The sequence below is a fragment of the Ornithorhynchus anatinus genome, unplaced genomic scaffold, assembly GCF_004115215.2.
Source record: "Ornithorhynchus anatinus isolate Pmale09 unplaced genomic scaffold, mOrnAna1.pri.v4 scaffold_175_arrow_ctg1, whole genome shotgun sequence".
NCBI lineage: Eukaryota > Metazoa > Chordata > Mammalia > Monotremata > Ornithorhynchidae > Ornithorhynchus > Ornithorhynchus anatinus.
In genome coordinates, this window is record NW_024396702.1 from 289,977 (window position 1) to 301,446 (window position 11,470).

General features: G+C 50.9%; 1 non-coding gene across 1 annotated transcript; it reads left to right on the forward strand.

Moving 5' to 3' along the window:
• The first annotated feature begins 2,097 nt into the window (after window positions 1-2,097).
• LOC114808735 lies at window positions 2,098-2,235 on the forward strand. The gene has a single exon (XR_003756532.1). It is a non-coding gene; the product is annotated as a small nucleolar RNA SNORA7 (small nucleolar RNA).
• Window positions 2,236-11,470: the final 9,235 nt, after the last annotated feature.

The following is an 11,470-nucleotide window of genomic DNA, read 5'->3' on the forward strand; positions in this document are numbered from 1 at the left end:
GCTAATTGAAGGTGAATGTGAAGAATGAAGGTGCGTTTCCCCCAGTCTGTAAAAACCACTTGCCTTGAAACCCTTTAGGCACGAAATGCTCAAGGAGAGCTTCACAAAATTTCTTCTGTACACTTCTATGTAAAATAATAATAAAGAAAAAGAAGATGTCTACCTTGAGCTTTGTACTGCAATGGGCAGCCCATCAGCAGTCTTGAGTTCTGTATGAATTATTTTTCTTCTATCTTGCCACGTAAAAAGTTACAAAAGAAAGTTGATTGAATGCTTGTTTCTTTCAAGCTTATCATGAGCTTTTGAGCTGAAACACGTATGGCACGAAATGTCATGTGACCTTCCTTGAGAGCAGTGCAGTTAAGGAAAAAGTGCACACTGATCTTTGTCCTGCAGTGTTTCGCAGAAAAGGAGTTTCATGTTTTGGATGCGACATTTTTCTTCTAACCTGGTCAGTTAGAATGTTCTGTGTAATTGTATGTTTTCTCCATTCGGTAAAGTCACTTGAGAGGTGTCAACCTCTCTGGCGCAAAATCCTGAAGTGCAGCTCCACAGAATTTCATCTGTTCACTGTATAACACAAACATCCAGAAACAGAAGACTACTACCTTGATCCTCGCCAGAGCAATGTGCAGCTTACCAGCAATCTTGAGTTCTGTGTGAACCATTATTCCTCTATCCTGCTAAGTAGAGTCAAATAAAATAGTCGATTGAATGCTTGCTTCTTTTGTTAAGATTCTTGCGAAGAAACCCGTATGGCATGAAATGATATAAAAACGCTCCTCATAGTTCAAATGTTCAGTTCCACGGATGGTAGCAAATACAGTAACAGAAGTTATCTTCTACACTGATCCTTCTCCCACAGTTTTTGGGACAAAAGGAGTGTAACTTTCTGCATGAGTCATTTTTCCTCCTAGCCTGCCACGTAAATGGGAATGTGTTGAGATACTGGATGTTTTCTCCATTTCATAAAGTCTCTTGCTTTCACACTCCTCTGGCGTGAAATGTTAACTTTGGGGGGGCAGGGGGAGGTTCATGAAATTTCAGCTGGTTCTGCTGCAAACCAAATCGTACTATGGAAACAGAAGATGCCTGCACCGATCCTGGCCCTGTTGTATGCGACCTATCAGTACTCTAGTTTTCTACATGTAACCAATTTTCTTCAATCTTCCTACGTAAACTAGATAAATGACCAAGTTAATTAAATGTATGTTTAATCTCATTCAACCTCTTGCAGTGAACTGCCTATGGCACAAAATGCCATATTGAACTCTACCTCAACTATCAGACGCTCAGCTCCAAAATCACAGAAGATACTGATCTTGCACGGATCCTTTCCTTACTGTATTCAGCACATAAAGTGTCTAGTGTTCTGCATGGGTCAATTTTCTTCTGACCTGCTAAGAGTGGATGTGTTGAGTGAACATACCTTTTCTCTATTCTGTAAAGTTAACTTGCACTGAAACCTCTCTGGCACAGAATAAGGATAAGGTTAAGTTTAGGATTAAGGATATGGTTATGGCGAGGGTTAGTATTTTGTTGGGGGTAGATGTAAGATTAAGGTTAGGGTTATGGTGAGGGCCAGGGTTATCTTTAGGATTACAACTAGGCCAAGGGCTAAAGTTAGGGTTTGGGCTATTGTTAGGGTTAGGGTTAAAGTTAGCACTCGGGTTAGGGTTAGTTTTAGGGTTAGTGTTACAGCTAGGGCTAGGCTTAGGCTTAGGGTTAGGGTTAGTGTTAGGGCTAGGGTTATAGTTATTATTAGGATTATGGTTAGTGTTAGGATTAGGGTTACAGTTACACTTAGGGTTAAGTTTAAGGCTAGACTTAGGTTTAGATTTAAGGTTATGTTTAGCATTTGGGCTAATGCAAAGGTTAGCGTTAGGGTTATGGTTCATGTTGTCTAGGGATAAGACAATGGTTAGTGTTAAGGCTAGGATTAAGTTTATGGTTAGGGCTAATGTTTAGGGTTAGGGTTAGTCCAGAGGGCAGCCTTGAAGGATCAGACAGGCTAAGAACATCTGTCACGGCTGTTTCTGAGTACTGACCTTCTTAACTGGGTTGGATGCTATTTACATATGTGCTAGGTATATGTCAACCCTCTCAGGGTCGGTCCTGGAGAGTTTCCAGTACTCTACCGGTCTCGACTATGGGAGGGAGAGTCAGGCAGAGGCATACTCAATCCATTCCTAGCTTGACCAGTGACTAGCGTGTGGAAGGCAATCTGCTACAAGTCAAGACTCCCCTGTACTGGGTAGCAGTGTCATGGGAAAGCGTCAAAAGCTGAGACTCAAGTTTACTGCATGGAAGGAGACAGTGATAAATCACTTCTGTATTTTTACCAAGAAAACTCTATGGATATGCTACCAGAACAATTGCAGATGGAGGGGGGACGTTCTAGGAGAGATGTGTCCATGGTGTCGCTATGGGTTGGTAATGACTCGATAGCATACGACAAGACAAGGAATGTGTACACTAACAGGTTTGAGGGGAGGGGGTGTCTTGTTTTGGTCTTCATTGTTAAAGAAAAATGCATGACAATATCTTCAACAGTCTTCCCAATTCAAAGTCCTCAAAATTCCACTATCTCCAACAAACCTTCCCTGATTAATGTCTCAACAACCTACGTCCACTCCAGAATTGACAGACCTATTCATTCTTTTCCTCAGCACTCATATGCTTACTCTCAATTATTAAAGTGTACCACTCTGATTGTAGTTTCATTAAAGCTTGTCTCTCCTGTTTAGAAAATAAGATCCTTTCTTTATTCTGTGCTTTCCACTGCGACAAGTGAGCATTCCCTAAATAACAATCCTCTCCATCCCTCCTTTCCTCCTGCACTGTTATTCATCTAGTGCTTCCAGCAATCAATTGGAGGCAAAGATGCTGAAGTGATTGCATTATTGGCAGTTGCCCTATTAGTCCAGAAGTGACAAAAGAAGTCTGACAATATTTCTCCTTTAGAGTACAGGGCAGAAAGCAGAGGGTCAGAAAGCAGAGGGCCAGAGAGCAGAAGGGGATAGTTTGGAGTGGGGCAGATCTGAGGGGGAGAGAGCAGGTAGAGAGAGCAGGAGAGCAGAGAGCAAGGGGGCAGAGACCTGGAGAGCAGAAAGTAGGGGAGCAGAGAACGGAGGACAGAGAGAGGGGAGCAGAAAGCAGGGAAGCAGGGAGCTAGGGACAGAGATCAGAGGAGCAGAGAGCAGAGTGGCAGAGTACAGGTAACTGGAGATCAGGGGGGTAGGGAGAAACAGGGGAAGGAGAAGAGAACAAGGAGCAGGGTGGAGGCAGTGAGAAGGGGGACAAAAAACTGTGGGGCAGAGACCAGGAGGAGAGAGAATGGGGAGGCAGGGAACAGGGAGGCAGAGAAACTGAGGGTCAGGAAGCAGGGGAGCACAGAACAGGGCGGCAGAGAAAAGTTGGTCAGAGAGGTGACGGGCAGAAAGTTGGGGGCCATAGAACAAAAGGGCAGAAAGGTAGGCAGAGACCTGAGAGGCAGAGAGCTGGGTGGTAGAGAACAAAGGGGCAGAGAACAGAGGAGCAAAGGGGCAGAGAGGTGGAGGGTAGAGAGCTAGGGAGACAGAGAGAAGGTGGAGTAGAATGCAGGAGGGCAAAGAGCAGGAGTGCAGAAAGCATGGGGCAGAGAGCAGGAGAGCAGACAGCAGGGGTAAAGTGCAGGGGGGAAGATAAAAGGGGGGCAAAGAGCTGAGGAAAAGTGTTTAGGGGCATTGAGTTAAGGGGCAGAGGTTGGGGCAAAGAGCTGAGGGGCACACTGCTGAGGGCCCCACAGCTAAAGTCATACAGCTGAAGGGCAGAGAGTGCGACAAGGACCTGAGAGGCAGAGAGGAGAGGGACAGAGATTAAGGGGGTAGAAAGCTGAGGGTCAGAGAACGAAAGAGTAGAAATTTGGCGGGGGGCGGGGGCGGCAAAAAGGCCAGAGAGTCTGCGAGCTGTAGTGCAGAGAGCCGGGGTGCAAATGTTCAGGAGGGGGGCAATGGACAGGGGGCAGAGAGCTGAGGGTCAGAGAGCTGAGGGGCATAGAGCTGAGGGGCAAAGAGCTGATTGGCAAGGATCTGAGCAGCAGAATGGGGAGATAGAGAGCAGGGGGCAAAAAGCAGGGGAATGGAATGCATGGGGGGAAAAGGAGAGGAAGAAAAAGCAGGAGGGAGATAGCCTATTGCACAGAGAGCTAGGGGGTAGAGAGCAGGGGACAGATAGCAGGAGGGCAGATACCTGAGGGGCAGAGAGCAGGGGGGGTAGAGGGGACAGAGAGCAAGGGGTCAGTGAGCAGAGGGCCAGAGAGCAGCGGGATAGACAGCGGGGAGCAAGGAATATAAACAGATACATTCCCTGCCCACAACGAGCTTACAGTCTAGAGGGGCAGAGTTGGGGGCAGAGAGCAGAAGGGCTGAGATATGAATGGCAGAGAGCTTAGTGGCAAACAGCAGAAGGATAGAGAGCTGAAGGGCAGAGAGCAGAGGGAGAGAGAGGTGAGGGGGAAGAGCAGGGGGGAGAGAAGGGAAACAGCAGGGAGGCAGAGAGCAGGGCAGCAGAAATCGGAGGTGGGGCACAGAGCAGGGAGGCAGATAGAGTGGCAGACAGTGGAGGGCAGAGAGTGGTGGGGCAGAGAAGGGGGGGGGTATAGAACAGGGAGCAGAGAGCAGAGGGGACAGGGAGCAGGGGGATAAAGAGCTGTGAAGCAGAGAACTGAGGGGTAGACCAGGGGGACATAGAACAGTGGGACTGAGAACAAGGAGACAAAGAACAGGGAGGCAGGGTTCAGAGAGGCCCAGAACAGGACAAAGGTTGGTCAGAGAGCTGATAGGCAGAGAACAGATGCCACAAAATAAAAGGATAGAAAAAAGGTGGGTAGAGAGGTGAGAGACAGATAGCTGGGAGTCAGGGAGCAGGGGGGCAATGAGGTGGTGAGCAGTCATCAGGAGGTCAAAGGGCAGAGAACTGGGGAAAGAGAACCAGGGAGTAGAGAGCCAGAGGGAGGGAGGGACAGACAGCTGGAACAAGGGGGCAGAGAACTGAGGGGCAGAGAGATGTGGGCAGAGAGCAGGGGGGTCAGAATGCAGGGGGGGTAGAGAACAAGAAGCAGAGTTGGGGGACAGAGAGCAGTGGGACAGAAAACAGGGAGTCAGAGAACAGGGGGACAGAGAACAGGGAGACAGAGAATGGTGGAGACAGAGAGTAGAGGGGCAGACAGTAGGGGGCAGACAACAGGAAGACAGCGAGCAGGGGGACAGAGAACAGGGGGACAGAGCACAGGGAAACAGACAACAGGGAGGCAGAGAATAGGGGACCGAGAAAGGGGAAGGAGAGAACTCAAGAGCAGAGCTAAACTATGCGTCAGAGAAGAGCTGGGGAGAGACCTGAGCCACCGAGAGGATTATAGTGGAGAGTAGAGAAGGATGTAGAGATGCAGAGAGCAGGGGGCAGAAAGCTGAGGGACTGAGAGCTGGGGGACAGAGAGCAGAGGGACAGAGACCGGGGGAGGGGCAGAGAGCATGGCAGCAGAGAGCCAGGAGGCTGAGTGTCAGACGTCAGAGAGCTGGGGACAAAGAGCTGGGGCAGAGAGCAAGGGAGAAGAGGGCAAAGGGGCAGAGAGCAAAGGAGCCAAGAACAAGGGGGCATAAAGTGAGGGGAAGAAAGCAGGGGGGCAGAGAGCTGAGGGGCAGAGAGGAGCGGGGCAGAAAGCAGAGGGCAGACAGAAGGGGGCGGAAGGCACGGGGGGCAGAGACCTGAGGGAGAGGGAGCTGAGGGACAGAGAGCTGGTGTCAGAAAGACGAAGAGCTGGGACCTGAAGGGCAAAGACATGAGGGGCAGAGATATTAGGGCCAGAGTGCTGGGGGGCAGAGAGCAGAGGTGCAGAGAGAAAGGGGGAGAAAGCTGACTGGGAGATCTGATGGGGAGAGAACAAGGGGAGAGAGCTGGGAGGCAGAGAGCAGGGGGAGAAAGACCCAGGAGACAGGGAGCAGGGGAGCAGAGAGTCAGGGGACACAGAGCAGGGGGCACAGAGCAGGGGACCTTAGTACTGGGGGGTGGAGAGCAAGTGGGCAGAGAGTGAGGGATGGCAGAGAGCAGGATTGCAGAGAGCCAGGGAGCATAGAGTGGAGAGGAGAGCAGAGATAAGTGGAGGAGAGAACTGGAGGGCAGAGAGCTGGGGGTAGGGGCTGGGTAGAGAGAAGGTGGTGGAGAACTGCAGGGCAGAGAGCTGGAGGGCAGAGAGCTGAAGGGCAGAGAGCTGGAGGGCAGAGAGCTGGGGGAAAGAAAGGTGGGGGGAAGAGAACAGGGGGCAAGAGAGTTGTGGGGAGAGATCAGGAAGGCAGGGATATGGGGAGCAGAGAGCTGGGAGGCAGAGAGCTGGTGGACAGAGAGCTGAGGGGCAGAGTGCATTGAGGTGGAGAGTTGAGGTGTGGAGAGTTGGGGGCAGAGCTGGGGGCAGAGAGCAGGGGGGCATGGAGCTGTCGGGCATGGAGCTGGAGGGCAGGGAGCTGGAGGAAAAAGAGCAGGGAGGCAGAGAGCACTGGGGCAGGGAGCAGAGGGACTGGGAGCAGAGGGGCAGAATCCTGGGGGGCAGGATGCTGAGGGGCAGGGAGCTCTGGGAAAGGGAGCTGGGGGATGGAGAGCTGAGGGGAGGAGAGACAAAGGACAGAGAGATGAGAGGAGGAGAGATGAGGGGAGGAGAGATGAGGGGTGGAGAGATGAGGCATGGAGAGGTAAGGGGCCAAGTGCTAGGGGACAGAGAGCTGAGACAGGGAGCTGGGCATCAGAAAACAGGGGTTTAGAGAGCCAGGGGGGCAGACAACTGAGTGGCAAAGAATGGGGCAAATGAGAATTTGGGTGCAGAGAGCTGAGGGGCAGAGAACTTAGGAGCAAGTAGCTAAGGGCTAGAGAGCAGGAAGGCAGAGATGGGGGCAGAGAGCTGGGGGACAGAGAGCTGCAGGGCAGAAAGATGATGGGTAGAGTGCAGGAGGTCAGAGAGCTATGGTGCAAAAAGCAAGTGGGGCAGGGAGCAGAGGGACAGAGACCTGGAGGGAAGAGAGGTGGAGGGCAGGGACCGGGGGGAAGGGAGCAGTGGTGCAGGGAGCAGAGTGGCAGGGAGAAGAGCAGCTGGAAATGGAGGAGCAGGGAGCTGAGGGGCCAGCGAGCAGGGGGCAGAAATTGTCAGTCAGTCAGTCAGTAAGCACTATTTATTGAGTATTTACTGTGTGCAGAGCACTGCACTAACTGCTTGGGAGGGTACAATATAATGATATAACAGACACATTCCCTGCCCACAATGAGTTTACAGTCTAGAGGCGGGATAGGATAAGTGCTTGGATTAACATTGTAGCAGTTTGGATGGAGAGGAAAGGATGGATTTTAGTGTTGTTATGAAGGTCGAACCAACAGGATTTAGTGATGGACTGAATACGTGGGTTGAATGAGAGAGAGGAGTCAAGGATAAAGCCAGAGTTATGGGCTTGTAAGACAGGAAAGATGGTGGTGCCGTCTATAGAGATAGGAAAGTTGGAGGAAGACAGGGTTTGGGCAGGAAGATAAGGAGCTCTGTTTTGGACATGTCAAAGTTTGGGGTGACAGCAGGACATGCAAGTAGAAATGTATTGAAGGTAGAGGGAAACACAAAACTACAGAGAGGGAGAGAGATCAGGGCTGGAGGTGTAGATTTGGGTATCATCTGCATAAAGCAGCGTGGCTCAGTGGAAAGAACCCAGGCTTGGGAGTCAGAGGTCATGGGTTCTAATCCCAGCTCTGCCTCTTGTCAGCTGTGTGACCTTGGCAAAGTCACTTAACTTCTCTGTGCCTCAGTTACCTCATCTATAAAATGGGGATTAAGACTGTGAGCCCCAAGTGGGACAACTTGAATAACTTGTATCTACCCCAGAGCTTAGAACAGTAATTGGCACATAGTAAGTGCTTAACAAATACCAAAATAATAATAATAATAATAATTATTATTATTATTAAGCCTGCAAAAGAGACTGTTTCTCTGAGGCCAGAGAGATAGGCGAAGAACCAGGGGAGGACAGTGTCAATGAAGCCAAGATTGGATAATATTTCCAGGGGAAGGCAATGATCAACAGTGTAGTAGGCAGCTGAGAGGTCGAGGAAGATTAGGATGGAGTAAGGGCTGTTGGATTTGGCAAGATGGATGTGGACAAAGTCTGAATACTTCCTCTAGCATTGACACAGGGCCTATGAACAGAGCCTGGATTCCTATTTTTCAAAGAACTGGAGAATGTGTGCAGAGCTTGGGTGCCTCTTCTGGCACTGGGGCTGTGCACAGAAAGTGAGCCCCTCAGCTGGCAGTGCCTCAGGAGCTGGGGGCAGAGCCTGAGTCCCTCTTCTATCACTGGCATGTTGTGTGGGGGCAAAGCATGGGTGCTTCTTGTGGCATTTAAAAACAGGGATGGTGGTCAGAGTCTGGGTGCCTCTTTTTTCATTGACACGGCATATATGCACAGTAGGCAGGCCCCTCTACTAGCAGTGTCTCAGGGACTGTAGACAAAGGCTGGGTGCCTCTTTTGGCATTGAAAAAGGGGCAGTGGGCAGAGCTTGCCTTCTTCTGATATTGACACCACGACTGACTGTAGACAGAGCCTGGATGCCTTTTCTGGCACTGAAGCAGGGAATGTGTGCAGAATCTGTGTGTGTCTTCTGGCACTGACACAGGCTTTATGAGCAGAACCTGGGTATTTCTTCTGGCATTGATACAGTGGCTGTCAGCAGATCTTTGGCACCTCTTCTCCATTGAAACAGGGAATGTATGTAGAGCCTGGGTGCTTCTTCTGGCATTGACACAGGAGTTATAATAATGATGGCGTTTGTTAAGCACTTAGTATGTGCAAAGCACTATTCTAAGAGATAGGGAGGATACAGGGTGATCAGGTTGTCCCATGTGGGGCTCACAGTCTTAATGCCAGCGTGGATCACTGGAAAGAGCACGGGCTTGGGAGTGAGAGGTCATGGGTTCGAATCCCAGCTCTGCCACTTGTCAGCAGTGTGACTCTGGGCAAGTCACTTAACAAGACTGTGAGCCTCATGTGGGACAACCTGATTACCCTGTAAATACCCCAGCACTTAGAACAGTGCTCTGCACATAGTAAGCGCTTAACAAATACCAACATTATTATTATTATTATCATTATTATTATTAATAATACCCATTTTACAGATGAGGTAACTGAGGCCCAGAGAAGTTAAGTGAATTGCCCAAGTCACACAGCTGACAAGTGATGGAGCCAGGGTTTGAACCCATGACCTCTGACTCCCCAACCAGGGCTTTTTTCAGGAGTTGTGCACAGATATGGGCCACTCTACTGACAGTGTCTCAGGGGCTGTGGGCAAAGCCTGGATATCTCTTTTGGCATTGAAACAGGGACAGTGGGCCTAGCCCAGACAACTCTTGTGCATTGACACCATAGTTGTGCCAAGAGCCTGGAAGCCTCTTTTGGCACTGACTATGGGCAAAGCCTGGATGCCTCTTCTGGCATTGACACTCATTCGCTCCCATGGCTTCAACTACTCTCTCAGTGAGGATGGTACCCAATTCTACATCTCCAGCCCTCATCTCTCTCTCTCCTGCCTTCAAAACATCTCTACTTGGATGCCCTCCTGTCATCTCAAACTTAACATGTCCACAACAGAACTCTTTATCTTTCCACCAAAATCCTCCCTCTGACTTTCCCATCACTGTGGATGGCACCACCATCCTTTTTTCTCATAAGCCAGCAACCTTAGCATTATCCTTGACTCTTCCCTCTCATTCAAACCACATATTCAATCCATGACTAGATCCTGTTGATTCGACCCCCACAGCATCACTAAAATCTGCCCTTTCCTCTCCATCCAAACTGCTACCACATTAATCCAAGCACTTCTCCTATCCCACCTTAATTACCGAGTCAACCTCCTTGCTGACCTCCCTGCCTGCTGTCTCACCCCAGTCCAGCTTCACTCTGCTGCCTGGATCATTTTTCTACAAAAAGGTTCAAGCCATGTGTTCCCACTCCTCAAGAAACTCCAGGGGTCGCCCATCCACCTCCACATCAAACAGTAACTCCTCACCATTGACTTTGAAGCACTCTATCACCTTGCCCCCTGCACCTTTCACCTCACTACTCTCCCTCTACATCCCATCCCACACACGTTGCTCCTCTAATACTAACCTTCTCACTCTACCTTCTCACTGTACCCTGATCTCATCTGTTTCACTGCTGACCTCTATCTTCAGCCCCTGTGTCAGTGCCAGAAGAAGCATCCACATTCTGCCCACAGTGGGCAGTGGGTTGGGTGGGTGGACTAGGCTAAACTAGGCTGTGCTGGCTGGAATGAGTGCTGGCTGGAATAGTCTGGGCTGGCTGGACTGGGCTGGCCTGAGATAGGCTTGCTGGAGGGGTCCTTGCTGGGATGGCTAGAGTAGGCTGGACTTGGTGGACTGTGGTGGTTAGGTAGGACTAGACCAAGCTGGCTGGACTGGGCTTGGCAGGGTGAGATGGGTTGGGCTGGCTGGATTGGGCTGCACTGCTGGAATGGGCTGGGCTGGGTTGGGTTGACTGGATCAAATTGGGCTAGGTGAGATAGGCTGGGCTTGGCTGGCTGGAGTGGGCTGGGCTGTGTGAACTGATGGGTTTTCTAGACTGTGCTGGGCTGGCTGGAGTAGGCTGTTCTAGTTAGCCCTGGATGTGCTGACTAGAATGGGCCACACTGGCTGGACTAGGTTGGGATAGGCTGGCTGGAGTGGGCTGGTTGCAGTGTACTGGACTGGCTGGCATGGACTGGTCTGGATGGACTGTCCTGCATTGGCAGTATTGGTCTGGGCTGTGCTGTGCTGGCTGGAATGGGATGGGGTGGCTGGCTGGACTGGACTGGGCTGGTCTGAATGTGCTGAGTTGGATGAGGTGGGCTGTGCTGAGTAGGGCTGGATGGAATGCATTGGTTGGTTGGACTCCGCTGTATTAGCATTATTGATCTGGGCTGTGTTGTGCTGTGCTGTGCTGGCTGTAGTGGAATGGTCTGTCCAGATTGGACTGAGCTGGGCTGGTTGGATGGGCTGTCTCGACCTATCTGGGCTGGCTGTGCTGGGTTGGCTCAATGGCAGCAAGGCTGGGCTGGTTGGACTAGTCTATATTGGCTGGACTGGCCTTGGCTGGCTGGAGTGGACCTGGATGGCTGGACTGGGCTGTGCAGGGCTGGCTGGACTGGACTGTATTGGGCTGGCTGGATGGGCTGGGGTGTATAGCCTGGCCAGGGATAGCTGGACTGAACTGAGATGGGCTGGGTTGAGTTAGCTGGAGTGGTTATGGCTGGCTGGACAGGCCTGGGCTGGGGTGTTTACAAGGAGGTGGGGTTTCTGAACTGCTCTGGACTGGCTGGTTTGGCTGGGCTAACTGGAGTGGAGTGGGAGGGCTAGACTGGGCTATGCTGGTTGGAGTGAGTCATGCCTGCTGGACTGGGTTGGGAT